This window comes from Panicum virgatum, chromosome 3N (genome assembly GCF_016808335.1).
Source record: "Panicum virgatum strain AP13 chromosome 3N, P.virgatum_v5, whole genome shotgun sequence".
NCBI lineage: Eukaryota > Viridiplantae > Streptophyta > Magnoliopsida > Poales > Poaceae > Panicum > Panicum virgatum.
In genome coordinates this window covers 39086418-39106895 of record NC_053147.1, presented here as the reverse complement: position 1 = coordinate 39106895, position 20478 = coordinate 39086418, and the positions used below count along the sequence as shown (strand labels likewise).

The 20478-nt window shown below is 50.1% G+C and overlaps 1 non-coding gene across 1 annotated transcript; it reads right to left on the bottom strand.

The window, feature by feature from the left end:
- Positions 1–2058: 2058 nt before the first annotated feature.
- On the bottom strand, positions 2059–2165 carry LOC120668329. The gene has a single exon (XR_005672421.1). It is a non-coding gene; the product is annotated as a small nucleolar RNA R71 (small nucleolar RNA).
- Between the last annotated feature and the right edge of the window lie 18313 nt (positions 2166–20478).

Below are 20478 nucleotides of genomic sequence, written 5' to 3'. Positions count from 1 at the left end.
TCATGAACTCAAGTGTATCTGAGCCAAGGATTGGATGTCGGTTTGATCGAATGGACCGAAAGGCTTGCACAAGGATCAAAGGACCCACCATTCAGTGCAAAGACCTGTCCAAGTCAGCAATCCACCTCCCTGGAAGATCACAAGCGTCCACTAGCAACGTCGGTGCAACAGAGGGCCGAGAGGAGCCAGATGGAGGCCGGCCGGCCTCCCCTAGGCCGGTCGTCCTAGACTTGTCTGCTTTCGGGCAATGCAAGCTACACCAACTCTTGGAGACAATCAGGGACGTCCACACAAAGGCGGTGGCCAGATGGCCAAAATCCTAGGCCGGTCGGCCTAGGAGAGCCCAGCCGGCCCCACTCTGTAGCCACTCAGGCTCTGGCTTCGCATGATGGTTAAGCACAACTGTCACAACCGCCTCCAACCGACGCCATGTGCTTCACCTGCTCAGAACCGACCTTGGAAGGGCTATAAATAGAGCACTCATCCCTCACTTGTAACACACACCTTGGAGCTCATTTCTCTCTTCACTTTCTAGAGTAGGATTAGTAGTTTGGGAGTTAGAGTCGAGTTGAGCTTGCTCGGGATTCTGGAGTTCTCGGAAGTCTGGTAAAGCTCTTGTATCTTTCTTTCGAAGTTATCAATATAAGTTATCTTCTCTACTTTTCTGAGTCAGCTTTACTTTCTGCTCTCTTTTATCTTCTCGAGTCTGTGTGTTTAGCTCGAGCGTGGAAGTTTTATCCTTTAGTTTAGGCTAAGTTATCTCTCTGATACTCGGGAATTTATCTTACGGGTTTTTCTCGCCCGGACTAGTGTATCTCAAGTTAGTGCTCTAGGTTGAGGGGGATTTCTCTCGAAGGCCTCGAGAGAAATCCTAACACTGAGTGCAGACATGGTGTCTAAGCTTAGTGTTAGCTAGAAAGTGTGTTTCACCCCACGGTACCGTTGTGGTAGGCGGCAGGTGGTGACAGCCCTATCCGTCCCTTGTAGTCCACCACGTTCGGGTGTTTTTATAGCAGTAGTGCCGACTGCCATTGGACTCCCTTCTCATCCCATTCTGAGTCCTTCCCTGAGGCCGCCGAAGTAAGCTCTTCTTTCCCGAGGATTAGTTAGATAGTTAGTCTTATCTAGAGAGGCTAGCTCGATAGTTCAGAAGTGTATCAGGTGTCTTATCTCACTCGTTGTCCTCCCAACTGCTACCTCTCTAAGGAATTGAGCCTCCGTGTGTCACTCGGTCATAGACTGGCCATTTATCTTATCCTTGTATCTGGCTTACCCCCGTCTAAATTAGTCGGTTGATCAAACTAGTACAGTTATCATTCGATTTACGATACTCTTTACCATAGTGCTTCCCTGAGAAAAAATACGATACCCTGGAATTGATATTCTATTGGGGCATAAGAAATGCCAACAAGCATTTCTGGCGCCGTTGCCGGGGAAGCAATTGGCTAAAGATATCGTAAATAGTCTGATAGACTTTACTAGTTTGTCACCGCTAATCTTAGCGGGCTTACCATTGCTCTCTCTATCTCCTTGATTGTTGCAGAGCAGTGCATGACCGGTTTCGACTTACCAAGTAACTTCAATCCGAACTCAGAAAGAATTGGGAGAATCGTGAGACGCTGCGTCATCCCACCTCAGAAAAGACTTACCTTGCCCATTAGTTTACCATCCACTTCAGTCGCATCATCCATGGCCCAGAAGTCTCTTCGTCAGTTCTTGGCCCCGTCCAGTAGCCACATTCCCTCTGGACTGAACCAAGACCAAGCCGGCAATGACGGCTTTGAGCTGAAGACTGGACTGGTGAACATCGTTCAAGCTAGTCCATTCTGTGGAAAGGCATCCGAGGATGCCAATGCCCATCTCCAGAATTTTCTGGAGGCGAGTAACACCATCAACCCCAAAGGTACTACGATGGATATCGTCCGCCTTCGGTTATTCCCGTTCTCACTGCTCGGGAAGGCCAAGACGTGGTTTTACTCCAACAAAGAGGCTTTCAACACATGGGAAGCTTGTTCAAATGCATTCCTGGCCAAGTACTTCCCGGTGGGCAAGACCAACGCCCTCCGGAACAGAATCTCCGGTATTCAGCAACTACCGGATGAGACCATCCCAGAAGCCTGGGAGCGTCTGCAGGAATACATTCAGGCATGCCCACACCACGGCATGGAGGAGTGGCTGATTATCCAGAACTTCTTCCATGGCCTGAATAAGCAAGCCAAGGACCACGTAGATGCAGCAGCAGGTGGTTCCTTCCTCTCTCTCGATGTTGCGGGAGCGAAGATGCTTTTATGACAAGATAGCCTCCAATCAGAGTTGGAGAGGTGACAAGCAGCCAGACCGTCCGAGGGGCGTGCATCCGATCGACAGCGTCGATTTGCTGGCTGCCAAGATGGATCTTATCATGAAGAAACTAGAGTCTCCACACATGGAGGCTAACCAGGTCTCGGAGTCTCGGATGACATGTGAAACATGTGGCGAGACTGGGCACTCGGGCACGTCATGCCCCCTTACTCAAGAGGACGCGAACTTCGTTGGCACCAACAACAATAATCCCAACTCGGGATTCCGTCCTTAGCAAGGTTGGAACTCAAAGCCCAACCTCCCCTTCGGAAATCAGCAAGGTATGAAATTTAATAACAATTTTCTTTCTTCTTTAAAAGACCTAGTTTATGGCCAGAAGCAAATAAATGACAACATCAGCAAGAAGTTTCTTGCTAATGACAAAGTCTTGGAATCCTTGGCCTCACAACTAGAGGGCTTTAGCTCTGTTATTAAAAACCAGTTGAGCTTCAATAAAATGATAGAAACCCAGGTAGCTCAGCTAGCCTCATCATGTCCTAACGCTAACACAGGGAAACTGCCCGGGCAACCGGAAGTTCCCTCGAAAGAAAATGTTAATGCGGTGACTACGTGTGGCGGTAAGTCCACACGGGAGCCACCCCTCCCACAGGATGCAGGAACCTGGCGGAAAGCCGTATCCGCCAGCCATGCCGAAGCTGAAGAAGAAGAGCAGGAGGAGGGTGTCGACTCCAACACTATTGCAGCCTAGGAAGACCCCGTGGAACACAACTACCTTACCATTTCCGGAACAGATGAGGAAGCCGGTGGCCGACGAACAATTCGGAAAGTTCGTCGAGGTAATAAAGAAGCTCTATGTCAATGTACTGCTTCTTGATGCTATGCAGGTGCCGACGTATGCCAACTATATCAAATATATTCTTGGAAACAAGAGAGCGCTGCCCACCACCGAGGTCGTGCAGTTAATAGAAGAGTGTAGCGCTGCTATACTCAATCCTCTTCTGGTGAAAAAGAAGGACCCAGGCTGCCCAACCATCACATGCTCTATCGGGACTCAACATTTCTCAAACGCTTTATGCGACTTGGGAGCAAGCGTCAGTGTCATGCCCAAGGTCGTCTATGACCGCTTGGCAGACCTGGTGAGTGCTGGTGCCCAAAGCAAGCAAGTAGCAGCAGAGTGTAGCCTTCCTTGATCCTTACCCTTAGATAAACCATGGTACCTAGACTGTCTCATCTCTTGTTCTTCAGGGTAAACTAGTAGACCGTTACACCTCTGTTCCCTGAGAATAATAGGATACCCAGAATACTCAAGAGTGAAATGCTACAACGGTATATCCGTGCGCTTGCGGATTCATCTGTAATCGTTAAGACACACCACTAGCATTTCTTGGTGGCCTTGCTATGGACTAACAATCCAAGTGATGACGTTAAGAAATGTCAACAGCCCTCTGCCGGATCCACCTCCTGTCGGGCACCAGCCTGCGTCGACTACCCTAGTTGCACCTGCCCCGCCTCGATGGCAGGGAGCTGCCTTCCTACGGCAGCCCCGTCTTCAACCTCCTCCACGTGAGGAGCGAGGCCCGACTCCTTGGTGGTTGCCACCGGCAGAGGACCCTCCTCGCCGACCATTGCCTCCTCCCCCATCTCGCCTGGCTCTGAACCGGTGATGTGGGTGCGGAACCTCGCCGACATGGTGGGTGCACCTCCATCGAGCTAGCCTAATTGGCCGGCTCCTCCGCCTTCCTCTTGGCACCACCGAGCTACGCCTTCCTGCGGATACCAGCAAAAGTGCTCGACAAGGAGAAAATGGGCAAATTTAAAAAGGCTGAGCAACAACCACTTACCCGCCGCTTGTTACAAATGACTGAAAAATAAATGATGAAGAGGAACAAACCAATCACAGAGGACACGACATTTAACGTGGAAAACCCTCCCAATAAATAAGGGAAAATCATGGGCGCTAGCCAGCAAATCTTCACTATATCGAGTGCGGTTACAAAATGCCAGGGATTTACAATGATTATCTTATCTCGAACGGCGGCTTACAAGAGGTATGTATAAAAGTGAAATCCTAACGGGCCATATAATCCATACCGCGGGAAAAGGCCCCCCGCACCACCCCCTAGGCATCCCCGGGACAGGAGTTCAACACAACGCCTTTATACGTGTACAACTGAATTTGGATCACAACTCAACACCGCTCGGGTGCACGTTGAAGCTAGGCTTCAACGGCACAACCGTCTTCAGGGACAGCCCCACACGCATGGGGGTCTCCTCCCCACGCATCCGAGACAGCCCTAGGGGGTCGGCCACTGCCGAGCCCCCTGCATCAATAGAGTTGGGGGCAACCACGACCCCCCTATCCTCACTACAGCCCCCGGGCGTAGAGCCCCAGGTGGTGTGAGCCGTAACATCACCCATCCCCACCTTTGTTGTGGAGATCTTGCACACGACGTGCTTCCTCTTCTTCATGGGGCCACCAGCATGCGGCGGCCCTGATGCTCCAATAGTTTCAACCCCCGACTCGCTCCCCACTGAGGAGTCGAAGGAGAACTCCAAATCTTCTTCCACCGGCTACTTCAGCTTGGCAGGTGCGGGAACATCTTTCCCCGGGTCCGCCTCTAGTAGTGGAGCGGGGGACCAGAACTCCATCACCTTGGCCAATGAAATTTCGAGTTGTGTCACAACCCAACGGGTGTAGTCGGACAAACAACAACAGAAGCAGAGTATTAAAAGTAGAGGAAAACAACTTGGAACAAAACATAAACTACTCGGACAAGTTAGAATAACTTACGATGTTGGTCGGCTGCTTCAAGTTGTGTGCCTTCGGGAACCCCTTGTCCTGGATTACTCCTTGCATCATGCGGGCGACCCGGGTGGCAGCTTCCTCCAGGGAGACCTTGCGGTTCTGCCCTTGGGTATGGCCCGCACAATCCCAGTACTCGAAGCCGGGGGTGGACTCTATCCTGAATTGGCTACGTCAGACACTTGAAGAATGGAAGGGCCACCGCAACCCCCATCAGTTTCAGGGCTGACAGGTTCGCAATCTCACCGAGGAGGCGGCCCACCTAGACCATATCCTCCTCCGAGGGCAGGTCCTCCCAGCATGCCCAATACTCCGGCGCGCATCTGGTCTGGGCCAGGAGGCTAGGGGGTGGGTTTGACACCATGAACCACTACTTGTTTCACCCCTTGTTGCTGTCATGGAGGTGGAAGTGTAGTTATACCCTCCCCTAGCGCAGCAAGAAGGCGGCCCGCCCACCACGTTGCGATGGTCATTGGACGGGTGCCCCTTGAGGCAGTACAGTGCCCGTCACAGGTTGAAGTGCGGGGTGATGCCCAGTTACCCCTCGCACAAATGAATAAAATCGTGATCAGCATGATTGAATTAGGCTTGAGATGGGTTACCTCAACTCCGTAGAAATAATGAAGCCCGCGAAAGAAGGCCCCTGCGGGCAAGGCGAAGCCCTTCTCGTAGAAGGACTGGAAGACCACAATCTTCGTCCGGTCCTCCGAGGGGAACTCCTCCATCAGGCAGCACCTCCACCCGGAGATCGCCTTCTCCGGGAGGATGCCGCGCTCCACCATGTCCTTCATGTCCGCCTCCTGAAGGGTGCTCGGCAACCACGACTCCGACGACGGCGGCAGAATCTCCCTAGAGCTCCCGGACGTCGAGGAAGCAGCACAAGCGAGCCACTGGCCATGGTGGCGGTGATGGTGAGATCGGATCTAAATGGGAGCAGGTGGCGGAGAAAGATGAGAAGAAAAGAATAGTTGCGGTGGAAGATGGCTCTGGAAGGCTTGCGAATGGGTGGCCGAGACAGAGTTGGGTCGATCACTTTTATATCAGCCAGGGTCCCAATGGCCGATTCCGCGATTTGAGAGGAATTTGAATCAGTTTACAAACAGGCACTGAGAATCGTACAGTGCAAGGAGTGGGGCGAAACAGTAACTTTTGGCTATTGAGCCTATCGGTGTCGGGATCCTCTACTCGTACAATGCAAGGTAAAATGATGCTTGGTGTTCATCTACACCGAGACGGAATATGCTGGTAGATTCCCCCACAAGTTACCTGGTTTCGCAAGAACCCAGAAGCCAGCGACACTGCTTGGGAGCTGAGCACCGCTACCACTCGGCATGTCTCTGTGGCTCTATCAGCGATCCTGCTTGGGGGCTGGGCGCTGCTACCACTCGGCGTATCTCCATGACTCCGCCAGCGATCCTGCTAGGGTCCTGGGCGCCGCAGCCACTCGGCGTGTCTCCATGACTCAACCAGCGACCCTGCTTGGGGGCTAGGCACCACTACCACTCGATGTCTCTCCTTGACTAGCGACCCTGCTCGAGGACTGGGCGCCGCTACCACTCGACGTGTCTCCGTGATTCCGCCAGCGACCCTGCTTGGGGGCTGGCGCCACTACCACTCGGCATGTCTCTGTGACTCCGCCATGGATCCTGCTCGGGGGCTGAGCGCTGCTACCACTCGACATGTCTCCGTGACTCTGCCAGCGACCCTGCTTCAGGGCTGGCGCCACTACCACTCGGCATGTCTCTGTGACTCCGCCAGCGACCCTGCTTGGGGGCTGGCGCCACTACCACTCGGCATGTCTCTGTGACTCCGCCAGCGATCCTGCTCGGGGGCTGGGCACTGCTACCACTCAGCATATCTCCATGACTCCACTAGTTATTCTGCTAGGGGCCTGGATGCCGCTACCACTCGGCGCGTCTCCGAGACTCCACCAGCAACCCTGCTCGTGGGCTGGGTACCGCTACCACTCAGCATGTCTCTGAGACTCCGCCAGCAACACTGCTTAGGGGCTGGGCGCCGCTACCACTCGATGTGTCTCCGTGACTCCGCCAGCGACCTTGCTCAGGGGCTGGGTGCTGCCACATGACCTGACGGGTCCCCGTGACTCGGTCGCCTTCCTGCATGGGAGGGGGGCAGTAGCTATGCATGTAATCTAGGATGCTCAGGCGTTCCTAGTACAAGAAAAAGGGTTTGTTCTATTGACCCTCGAAACGCTTCTCCGAAACCTTCCGAGGCTCGAGGGCTACACCCAAGGGCACATCTCGTTCAGAACTACATGATATGAAGATTCAGCTCAGGGTCTCTTGAGGAACTACATGAGTACAGAAAGACTTCGTACAAGACATGAAGATTCAACTTAGCCCTTGGGCACACGGGGGCTTGACGGAGGTCGACCTTGGTACCTCCTTGCCGAGTGGGGTCCCCGTGTCCGGGTGGCTACCCTGCTCGATGACTCTGCTCAGACTACCTGGCGGATAGGCACTCGGCTGGATGACGGAAGGGTCCTCTACTGATCAGGTTGGAAGCTCCAGTGAGGCGTCAGAATTATTAGGTATCTTAACTGACCTCCTTCCTTGTAACAACCCAAGTAGATCATATTCCTTACTTGTAACTCATTCCTTCTGGTCTATATAAAGGGGACGTGGGGAGACCCCTAGAAAAGACAACGCAACACAACATATCAGCACAACTCCACACTCATTGTAAACACCATCAAAAACCCTAATTCCACACTGAACACAGGACATAGGGTGTTATGCACATTGCGCCAGAACCCGTCTAACCCTTGCGTCTTTGTGTTACCATAAAGCTCTTGGCCTCGAGATCTCTCCTGCTAAACTCTACCGCCGGTTATCCTCTGGTGGACTTGCCGGATAAGCAATCTGATAGTATGCGTAAACAAATATAAATAGTGTTGTAAACTACCCTTCTGAATGTATGTCTTGACAGGAAGAACTTCGATGTATGTATATGGCCTATTTCCTATCACTTTTCATGTCTTTTTTCTAAGTTTTTTTTAAAATTCATCGTCGAGGACACTAATTGCCAAAACGTGTCTTGATATGAGTCATTTAGGGGACGCGTTTTGCTCTTATGAGGGTCATCGGACATAAGGATTTGGTAAAACATGCATGTATCGGATGAGAGTCATTTGCAAAACATGTTGCTAATGACTTACATCAGAGACGTATATTTTTTAAGAGACACATCAGTGATGTAAATTTGGAGACAAAAGAATTTCATATCCGATGAGCTTATTGAGCCGGGTGTGTAGGGTTTCTGGCATAGTGACTTTTTTCATGGATATTGGAGTGATGCGAAGGAGTGCGCACCAGCAGTACATGTGCTTGCCATCAAGGAGGTACACAGTAAAAAGCTTTACGTAAAATATTGAAGGCCAGCGTAGCTACGTTTTCATACAGCTACAGCAGTACCATACCACCGTAGACCGTCTGCGATAGCAGGGAAGCTTCGGAAGTCCTTTTCAATATTTTATTTTTCCCTGGTTATTGATTCGCCTCCGCGGGCGACCCGTGTGGTGTCCGCGTTGCCTGAACTTGAGAAGGTTTTAGATGAGCTTTTCAGCAATAAGATAAGACAAGATGAGGTAGATTACGCCTTTAATTCGCAATCAAAATTATTTTTATCTTCCATCTCGCGCCGTTGAAACTGGCCTAACTAGTTTGCTTGTGTTCTCGGATAAGCTGGAATAGTAGCTCTTCCTTGCTAGTTGACAAAAGAAATTGTTAAAAGAGTACACGATGAAATTGGTTATTACAAAACAGATAATAACAAGTAAACGTTTTGTGGTTGGTCAACCATCAAATTAAGTACCAACAAGATTGACAGATGCTTGGCGCTTGCAGAGAATGAGTCGGACCAGGAGATGAGTATATTCACCGCCTAGATACGAATACGATGTTCGAAAATTCCACTGAATTTGCTCGGGGAAATCTACCATGACATTGGCCTTTTGATCCCTACTAGCACAAGATTACGACACTAGTCATGTGCTAAAAGTAGCGGGAAGTTTCCCAAGCGCAAAGTCTTTGGTCATTTTCGATGTGCATACGATTGTTCGACACTGTTGATGCTAAATTGGTCAACACACAAGCGTTAGAACACGTAGGATCGCAACGATCTCAATGACAGTGACGATCACCGGCAACCGGTCAGACCGGTCGCACCAACCAGTCAGACCGGTCGGAGGCAGAAAATCATGAAACCATGAACTCGGGAGGGACCCATCGGAGCTCGCAGATCTAGGGTTGTTTTGAGATCGCCTTGCCACCCAAGACTCACTTGAACGCCATAGAGACGAGCAAAGAATAGCACGAGGTTGGAAAACATAGGGTTTGAGGAAAATAGGAAAATAACAGATTGAATGTAGCCTTTATATTTATAGGCCGGGGAGGATGTACCCCTTCCAAATCGGGTTACAAACGAACTCCAAATTACTGATCTAACTCGACTCGGATTACACAGGACTAGACCTGTCTGACCGGTCGGCCCGACCGGTCAGACCGGTCGGCCTCGGTATTTGCTAAATTTGGCTGCCAACATATGGCTCCCTACTTTTTTGATGAGCTTTGCAAGCCAAAAAGCAAGTACCAGAAACTAGCCTAGATACATGTTTTACAAAGGAAATACAAGGCCAAAAAAATAATGCTAAGGGCGATATTCTATATCGGCCGTCTTCATCTTCAAGCGTCTTGCCACACACTGAGATAATATTTCTTAAAGTATCTTTCATTAAGAGCCTTTGGAAAATGTTCTCCTTGCATTGTTTCCACCATATAAGAAATGCCGAAGATAATCTTGACGTCCTTGTATGGTCCTTCCCAACTTGGCGACCACTTGCCGAACTTATTGCTCTTCGTCACAAGAGGCAATATTATTTTCAAACCAGCTCACCAACCTGAAAAGATTTTGCTCTTACCTTCTTGTTGTAACCTCTAGCCACCGGAAACTTGTCTTTCTTAATTTCCTTCAAAGCTTGCAATCGCTTATCGCTCACTTCATCAATATTGTCCATCATCAAGTCATAGTAATCAACAGCAGTAAGATCATTTTGTTTAGCCTATCTATAAGCGTCCAGATTCACCTCAACGGGCAAAACGGCCTCTCGACCATATACAAGCTCAAAAGAAGTAACCTTAGTAGCACCATGTCTGGATATACGATGAGCCCACAATGCTTCAGATAATACCTAATGTCACCTCCTGAGATTTTCTTCTATCTTTGTGACACCCGGTTTATAAAAGAACATAAACCGAGCAATCATATACGTGCCAGGATCAAGTCACACGTATATACAACAGAATGAACAGTATATCATAGCACATATCACGTAAAAAGATATAATAAAGCGAAATACGAATGTTATTTATTACAATAATGACATAAATGTCTGATACAGCGGAAGCGAAGTACAAAATACGATAAAGCTCTCCGAAGCTGAAGCAGGGCGCCACAGGGACGTCGACTGGGAGACGAAGCACCTAGAAGTCCTCGTAGTCCTGGTAGCGCTGGACGAACTCCCTCGTGTCGGCAGGAACTGAGCAGCAGTAGCGTAACCAAGAGGAAAAAGTAGAGAAGAGGCAAGGGTGAGTACACAACTTGTACTCAACAAGTATAACACAAACTATGAGGCTCTAGGCTGGCTAACTCAACTGCATTAGCTTTTAAGTGTTGGCAAGATTTTATTTAAGCTATTTACTACTAGTTGATGAATTACCATTAATCCCAGTTACATAGTAATTAATCAAGTTTAAACATGTAACTACTGAGAAACCAAACCAAGACCAAGCCACCAAGGTAACCCCGAGAAGCACCTCCCTCGTCGGAAGGAGATAACTCCACTAATCAAAAGGAGGATCTGGGCCGCTCATAACCGTGAGCACGGCTAGTATACCAGTTTTACACTCTGCAGAGGTTGCACATCTTTACCCACAAGTCGTGAGCTACGCCAGTTGTTCATCACACTTCCTTAGGTGAGATGGCCAGCGACTCACTACGAGGCCTTTAGCAAGAATCTCGTTGGTAAGGCGTAACCGCGAGAGATAGGTCGGCGACGATGGGGCCCACCTCCGGGGGTACAAGCACAGGAGCGCAATCCAAGCACAGACCAAGCCGGAGGAGCAGGGACCATTGAAGCTTACTACTCTTGCCCCGCAGGTAAGTTACTCCAAACCAAAAAGACCTAGTTATTACGCCAAGTCTATCCCATTCTAGCCTTGTGGTAGCGCTGTTGTCCCAGGTTGTCGCTCTATGAACCGGTCCTTATGGAGAGTGGCCAACCAGGCAGTAAGCACCGTGCTGGCACCCTAAACCATGTTTCTAAAAAACATCTTTTAACGAGAAGTGAGCCACTCAAGCCACACAGAGTGCCACTCTCAGAATTAAGTTCAAGTAAAACATTAATCAATTTAATTAAAAAGGACCAGAGTGTGTTATAGCGCAGCAACCTAGCACAACTAACCAAAATGCAACCCAAAGGTATATATAAAGGATATAAACTGGCTAGGAAATCCTTAAAGGCATACAGTATTAAAATGCAGTATGAAATTGTAATTAAAGTGATAGGTTGTTCATGTTATACTTGCCTTCCTCGTACTGCTCTGGCTGCTGCTCAAAGTGCTCGGAAGACGGCTGCTCCGGGTACTGGTACTGAGGGTCCTCAGACGAATCAACGTCTACTCACGAACACATGGCCAAAACAATGCACAAAATAAGCATACAGGCAAACACTAACAAAAACTAAAGAACAGTACATCAATACATAAAAACAGCACATTAAACTAGTCTAAAACTATTCTACGCGTTACAACGATCGCGTGAGCGCAAAAACCACCTAAAACGGAGCTAAAACGCGTAATCTAGGCTAAAAACAAGGTTCAGGGGCTTATTTGTAAGAAAACTGAAGTTCCAGGGGCTTTTCTACAAAAACCAGGGACTGAAACGTAAATAAACATTAAATCTAAGGGCTGACGTGCAAAAACACAAGGCCTGGACTGCGGGTGCTAATTCTAGGAAGATCAGGGGTGTTCTTGCAAAGTTTTGGGCCGATCCGTAATTACTTTTCAAAGGAAAAGGACCGCGGGTTGATATCTAAGAAAGGGAGGGGCTCTTTAACAAAAACACTGACCGAACCGGTACGCACGCACCACGGCCGTCAGATCTGGATCTAAGGGCTCAGGGTGGCTCAGTCCTAGATCTAATCTAGGACGTCCATTCAAGATCGGGCGGCTGGAAGGGTTTGGGCGCGTGGGGGCGGCGGCGGGTCACCGCCGGCGACCCTGCTCGTGGCGGTGGGGCGCTAGGCTCGCCGGACTTGGCCAAACCTGGCCGTCCGGGGGTCAAATCGACCCGAGCTTGGGTCGGTTGGCATCCACGTGGCATGCGCAATCCACTGGAGGCGAAAGCATGGCTCGGCCGGGCTTGGGGAGGGGCTCGCCACGGCGAGGGGCGGAAGGCGCGGCGGCTCATCGCCGGAGTGCGGCGTATCCGCCACGGGAGTGGCCTATTTGCCCTACTAACTAACGCAGCGGGGATAGGAGATCATTGCGGTGCTCACCAAGGCTCAAGAACGAGCAAAGACGATGTGTAGGGCGGTCGGCGACGAGGACCCGCGGCGGAGGTGGGGCGGAGCTCGAGGCGCGGGTGATGGAGAACGTCTCCAGCTCCTGGATTCCGAGGATCGACGCGGAGCGAACCTGTGGGAGTGCTGCGGGGGTCAGGAAGGGCTGGAAAAGCACCGGTGGCGAGGAATTGAGACGGCGGCACTTCTCACCCGAGTTGAGGTCCGGCGTGATTCCGGTGATGCGGTCCAAGAATTGGAGCGTAAACGGCTCAGGAAGCTTCCCAGGGCCGATGCGGAGCGTCTGCGGCGGTCGGCAGGGCCTGGGGTGCCGTGGTGTGGCCGGTCCGCGGCGGAGCAGGGCACGGCGGAGCAGAGCGGCGTGAAGGCGGCGGCTAGGGTTGGAGGCGGCGCTAGGCGTGGAGGGTGAGGGATTTGGGGGTCCGCAGGGGGCCAAAAATAGGCCGGGCGCCGGGGATCGTGGGGCGGATGAGGAAGGAAATCCCCGGCCGCTGCGCCGGTGATTGCGGGGCGGGCGTTGCGCGCGGGCGACGCGGGGAAGAAGGTGGTCCTGACCGGTGGGGCCGGCCTGGCAGCGGAGCGGGGAGCGCGGGCGGGCCGGGCGCGAGGCGGAGGCAGGCCGCGGGGCGGGCGTCGCGCGGGCGAGTTGCTGGGCTGGGCGAGCGGGGGGGTGAGCCGTGCGTGGGATGGAGCCGGGCTGCGAGGCTGGGCCAAGGGAGAGAGCTGGGCCGCGCACGGGTGGGAGATAAGTTTGGGCTGGGTCTTGGGCTTTGGGTTTTGTTTTTCCTATTCTTCTCTTTCTAGTTCTAATTACTCTCCCAATTCAAAACCTAATTCAAACAAAGTTTAAATTCAAATTTGAATTTGAATCCAAACCACACTCAAATAAAATTATGCACCAGCATGAATGCAACAAAAATTTAAACCTATGATAGATTTTAATTAATTAGGAACAAAAATTAGATTAAATGCCAACTAAACACAATAAACCTTAGAAAATTTAACTAAAGCCAATTAATTTATTAACAAATACTGAAATTTAAAATTAGGGTGTTACATACCCTACCCCCTTAAAGAAATCTCGTCCCGAGATTTAGCTGGGCTGGCTAGCAAAGAGATCTGGGTATGTCTTCTTCAACTCATCTTCTCGCTCCCATGTAGCCTCAGCTTCACTGTGGTGACTCCACTGAACTCTGCACATCTTGATGCGCTTGTTCCGAGTAACCCTTTCTGACGTCTCCAGAATCTTCACCGGATGCTCAGTATAAGTCAGATCCTCCTGGACATCGACTCCGTCCAGGGGTGCCTGCTCCTCGGGTACTCGCAAACACCTCTTCAGCTGAGATATATGGAAGACATCATGAACTCCTGAGAGACTGAGAGGTAACTCCAGGCGATAAGCAACTTCGCCTTTCCGCTCTAGCACCTTGAATGGCCCCACATAACGAGGTGCTAACTTCCCTTTGACATTGAATCTGCGGATTCCTCTCATCGGAGACACCTTCAGGTACACATAATCACCAACACTGAAAGTCAAATCTCTCCGTTTGCCATCAGCATAGCTCTTCTGTCTGCTCTGTGCAATCCTCAGATTTTCTCGCACAGCCTGAACCATCTGCTCTGCATCATCTATGATCTCAGGGCCAAAGAGCTGCTTCTCACCGATCTGATCCCAATAGAGAGGGGTCCTGCACTTTCTGCCATACAATGCCTCAAAGGGAGACTTCTTCAGACTGGCCTGATAGCTGTTGTTATATGAGAACTCAGCAAATGACAGGCACTTATCCCAACTAGTACCATACTGAATAGCACAAGCTCTCAGCATATCCTCCAACACTTGGTTGGTTCTCTCTGTCTGCCCATCTGTCTGAGGGTGATAAGCCGTACTGAAACGCAGCTTCGTATCCAGAGAATCATGAAGCTGCTCCCAGAAACGAGAAGTGAACTGAGACCCTCTGTCAGATATGATCTTCTTGGGTACACCATGTAAGCAGACAATCCGAGAGATGTACAACTCTGCAAGTCTAGCACCGGAGTAAGTAGTGTTCACTGGAATGAAGTGAGCAACCTTCGTCAATCGATCCACTACTACCCAAATGGAGTTGTACCCTTTCTGAGTGCGAGGCAATCCAACAATGAAGTCCATAGTGATCTCCTCCCATTTCCACTCTGGAATCTTCAGCGGCTGTAACAGACCTGCTGGCCTCTGATGCTCAGCCTTGACACGCTGACAGGTGTCACAAATAGCCACGTACTCTGCCACTGAACGCTTCATCCCATACCACCAGAAACGTTCCTTCAGATCATAATACATCTTCGTGCTGCCCGGATGAATAGAGTAAGCTGTATCATGGGCCTCACTCAGAATCAACTTCCGGAGATCATGCACATCTGGCACACAGATCCGGTTCTTGTACCACAAGGTACCCTGATCGTCCTCTCTGAAATGAGGAGCCTTGCCCTTCTTGAGCAACTCACGAATCTCCTGCAGCTTCTCATCATCTTTCTGATGCTGCCTGATCTCTGACTCTAGAGTCGGTACTGCCTCAAATGCTGCACTGGAAGTATGATGCAAGAAGCCCAGACTCAACTGCTCGAACTCCTCGCATAACTCTGGAGGCATCTGGAAAGCAACGGCCATGTTGACATAACTCCTTCTGCTCAAAGCATCTGCTACAACATTGGCCTTGCCCGGATGATAGTGAATCTCCAGATCATAGTCCTTGACCAACTCTAACCATCTCCTCTGCCGCATGTTCAGCTCATTTTGCGTGAAAATGTACTTGAGGCTCTTGTGATCAGTGTAGATATCACACCGCTGCCCATACAAGTAATGCCTCCAAATCTTCAGAGCATGCACAACTGCGGCTAACTCAAGATCATGAGTAGGATAATTCAGCTCATGCCGGCGTAGCTGCCGTGAAGCATAAGCTATCACTCTGCCCTCCTGCATCAGAACACACCCAAGACCATCCTTCGAAGCATCACAATATACCGTGAACCTCTTCGTCTGGTCTGGCAGAGTCAGGACTGGCGCCGTAGTCAACCTTTTCTTCAGCTCATCAAAGGCCATCTGACGCTCATCAGTCCATATGAAAGCCACATTCTTCTCCAGCAAAGAAGTCAAAGGCTTCGCGATCTTGGAGAAATTCTCAATGAACCTCCGATAATATCCTGCTAAGCCCAAGAAAGACCTGACTTCCTTTACTGTCTGCGGTGTCTCCCACTCGAGCACATCTTTCACCTTGCTCGGATCAACAGCAATGCCTCCCTGAGAGATAACATGACCGAGGAATGGAACCTCGTCAATCCAGAACTCGCACTTGCTGAACTTGGCATACAACTGATGCTCTCTCAGTCTCTGCAATACGAGTCTCAGGTGCTCCTCATGCTCTTCTTCTGTCTTGGAGAAGATCAGAATATCATCAATGAAAATCACCACGAAGACATCCAGATAATCCATGAAGACCATGTTCATCAGATGCATGAAGAAGGCCGGGGCATTAGTCAAGCCGAAGGACATGACTGTATACTCATATAGCCCGTACTTGCAGGTGAATGCCGTCTTCGGAATATCCCCAGGACGGATCCTCAGCTGAAAATAACCCGAACGAAGATCAATCTTCGAGAATATACGAGCACCTCGAAGCAAATCGAAGAGATCCTCAATACGGGGCAGTGGATGCTTGTTCTTGATAGTGACTGCATTCAGCTCCCGATAATCCACACACATCCTCTTCGAGCCATCCTTCTTATCTACCAGCAATAATGGAAAAGCCCAAGGAGAGAAGCTGCGACGGATATAGCCCTTGGCTAGCAACTCATCAATAGTCTTCTTAACTTCTTCATGCTCTATAGGTGCCATACGGTAGGGCCGCTTTGCAATAGGAGCTGTGCCAGGCAAGAGATCAATACAAAACTCAATGGCGCGTTCAGGCGGCATACCTGGCAGATCATCCGGAAAGACATCCGGGAATTCAGACACCACGCGAATACCGTCCGTGGGTCTAGCCTCCATCTGATGAAGAAATCCAGAAGGCTCTACTGCACTGATGACAACCTCTTGGCCACTGGAAGCTGATAGCAAGACTGTCCTCTGAGCACAATCTATTCGAACTCCCCACTTGGCCAGAGTCTCCATTCCCAGAATGACATCAATGCCCTTGGTGTCTAGCACCATCAGATCAGTACAGAACTCTACTCCCCTCAAAGAAACACTGACTCTCGGGCAGTAAGTGTGAGACCTCAACTGTCCTCCCGGTGAAGATACTAACATGCACCTCTTTAATGTGCTAGTATGAATACCATGATGCTCGACAAAAGACTGAGTAATGAAGGAATGCGTAGCACCAGTATCAAAAAGCACTGTAGCTGGATATGAATTAACCATGAACGTACCAATAACCACGTTGGGAGCCTCGGCCGCTGACTCGGCCGTCACGTGGTTCACCCTGCCCTGTGCTGGCGCCCTGGGCTGAGCTGGGCGCCCCTGCTGTCCCGCCTGCGCCTTCCGGGGGCAAGCGTTGGCGTAGTGCCCCGGCTGGCCGCAGTGAAAGCAGGTGCGAGGAGGTCCCTGAGCCTGCTGTCCGGTAGGAGCTGCCGGACGTGGAGCCTGCGGTGCCGGTGGAGCTGGTGGAGTACGAGCCGGAGGTGCCGGTAACCTCTGGCCCTGACCTGCCTGCTGCTGTCGAGGCGGGTACTGCTGCGGTGGCCTCTGCTGGTACTGCTGAGGAGGCCGGTACTGAGGCTGGTACTGCTGGGGCTGCTGGAGTCGAGGACGAGTGTTGCTGCCGGAAGCAACGGGGACAACCTTCCTCTTCTTGTCCTCCATCTCCAAGTGCTTACGCTCAGTGTTGAGCGCACTGTCAACCAGATGGTTGAAGTCGTCGAAGCGGAGGTTGAGCAGCGCGTACTGGAGGTAGTCCTCAAGACCCTCCATGAAGTGCTCCTGCTTCTTGCGGTCATCCGCAACCTCGGCAGGGGCATAGCGAGCCAGCTGAAGAAAGCGATCACGATACTCCGTGACCGACATAGTCCCCTGAATTCACAAAGACAGATAGATATCGGAAAATTAACTCAAGATTCATAAGGATAGAACAAGGGGCATTAGCTCAAAAGAAACCGTTGAATGATTATACTTAAGATTACCTGCTTCAGTGCAAGGAACTCCTTCTGCTTCATCTTCATAACGCCCGCGGGGACGTTGTGGCTGCGAAAGCGCTCCCTGAACTGGAGCCAGGTGAGAGACTCGCGGTCATAGACCGGGTGGGACTCCCACCAGTCCAAAGCTGCCCCTCGCAGCTGTCCTGCTGCGTACAAGACGCGCTCACGGTCATCGCACTGGGCGATGTCCAGCTGACGCTCCACTGCACGGAGCCAGTCGTCAGCCTGAAGAGGGTCGGACGTGTGAGAGAACGTCGGCGGGTGACCCCTCAGGAACTCAGCACGCCTGTCGCGAGGCTGCGGCGGTGGAGGAGGCGGAGGCTGAGTGTGAGCGTGCTGAAGAGCCTGAACAGTGTTGTTCAGGGTAGCCATCATCTGCATCTGGAGCTGGAAGTACTGCTCCGGAGTCAAGGGTGGAGGCATCGGGATCCCAGTACCCTGGTTGTTCTGACCCTGCTGCTGGCCAGAACCGGAACCGGTGCTCCTGGTGTTCACCATCTGATTTGGACAAAAGATTTCACGAGTAAGGATATTGCAAGAATAAACTCAGATGGATATGATAACTCTTTGCGGAAAAAGACTCAGCCATGATAAAGTAGACAGGATAGAGTGGACTATTTTACCCCCAACGATCTAACTCATTTTATTAATTAGTTAACTTTAACATCTGAGTGATTTTCTCTAAACAAATTTAAACTACTAAGCTATGCAATCAGTCAAAAATCCAAATCAAGCATGTAGCATAATAACAAGCAGACAATTTTCACGAATTAGCCGAGTTTAGCAAAAGACTCGACTAGCACAACGCGTCGCAGAACGTGCTATCGTGTTATTATAAAAAGGTCACCTAGCTAACTCATGGTGGTCAGATGACTTATTCAGGCCAAAATCTACGAAAACTATTCTTCAGAGAGAGAAATCAAGGCAAGAAGGGTAAAAAGTCAAAGAAGTCAAGGGGTATAATAGTAAAATAGTTTCAGCAGACAAGGATTGGTGAGAAGAAGTCCTAAAACTCGACCAGTTCTATCTAGGCTTCGTCCTACAGTCGATATGGCTTTGATACCACTCTGTGACACCCGGTTTATAAAAGAACATAAACCGAGCAATCATATACGTGCCAGGATCAAGTCACACGTATATACAACAGAATGAACAGTATATCATAGCACATATCACGTAAAAAGATATAATAAAGCGAAATACGAATGTTATTTATTACAATAATGACATAAATGTCTGATACAGCGGAAGCGAAGTACAAAATACGATAAAGCTCTCCGAAGCTGAAGCAGGGCGCCACAGGGACGTCGACTGGGAGACGAAGCACCTAGAAGTCCTCGTAGTCCTGGTAGCGCTGGACGAACTCCCTCGTGTCGGCAGGAACTGAGCAGCAGTAGCGTAACCAAGAGGAAAAAGTAGAGAAGAGGCAAGGGTGAGTACACAACTTGTACTCAACAAGTATAACACAAACTATGAGGCTCTAGGCTGGCTAACTCAACTGCATTAGCTTTTAAGTGTTGGCAAGATTTTATTTAAGCTATTTACTACTAGTTGATGAATTACCATTAATCCCAGTTACATAGTAATTAATCAAGTTTAAACATGTAACTACTGAGAAACCAAACCAAGACCAAGCCACCAAGGTAACCCCGAGAAGCACCTCCCTCGTCGGAAGGAGATAACTCCACTAATCAAAAGGAGGATCTGGGCCACTCATAACCGTGAGCACGGCTAGTATACCAGTTTTACACTCTGCAGAGGTTGCACATCTTTACCCACAAGTCGTGAGCTACGCCAGTTGTTCATCACACTTCCTTAGGTGAGATGGCCAGCGACTCACTACGAGGCCTTTAGCAAGAATCTCGTTGGTAAGGCGTAACCGCGAGAGATAGGTCGGCGACGATGGGGCCCACCTCCGGGGGTACAAGCACAGGAGCGCAATCCAAGCACAGACCAAGCCGGAGGAGCAGGGACCATTGAAGCTTACTACTCTTGCCCCGCAGGTAAGTTACTCCAAACCAAAAAGACCTAGTTATTACGCCAAGTCTATCCCATTCTAGCCTTGTGGTAGCGCTGTTGTCCCAGGTTGTCGCTCTATGAACCGGTCCTTATGGAGAGTGGCCAACCAGGCAGTAAGCACCGTGCTGGCACCCTAAACCATGTTTCTAAAAAACATCTTTTAACGAGAAGTGAGCCACTCAAGCCACACAGAGTGCCACTCTCAGAATTAAGTTCAAGTAAAACATTAATCAATTTAATTAAAAAGGACCAGAGTGTGTTATAGCGCAGCAACCTAGCACAACTAACCAAAATGCAACCCAAAGGTATATATAAAGGATATAAACTGGCTAGGAAATCCTTAAAGGCATACAGTATTAAAATGCAGTATGAAATTGTAATTAAAGTGATAGGTTGTTCATGTTATACTTGCCTTCCTCGTACTGCTCTGGCTGCTGCTCAAAGTGCTCGGAAGACGGCTGCTCCGGGTACTGGTACTGAGGGTCCTCAGACGAATCAACGTCTACTCACGAACACATGGCCAAAACAATGCACAAAATAAGCATACAGGCAAACACTAACAAAAACTAAAGAACAGTACATCAATACATAA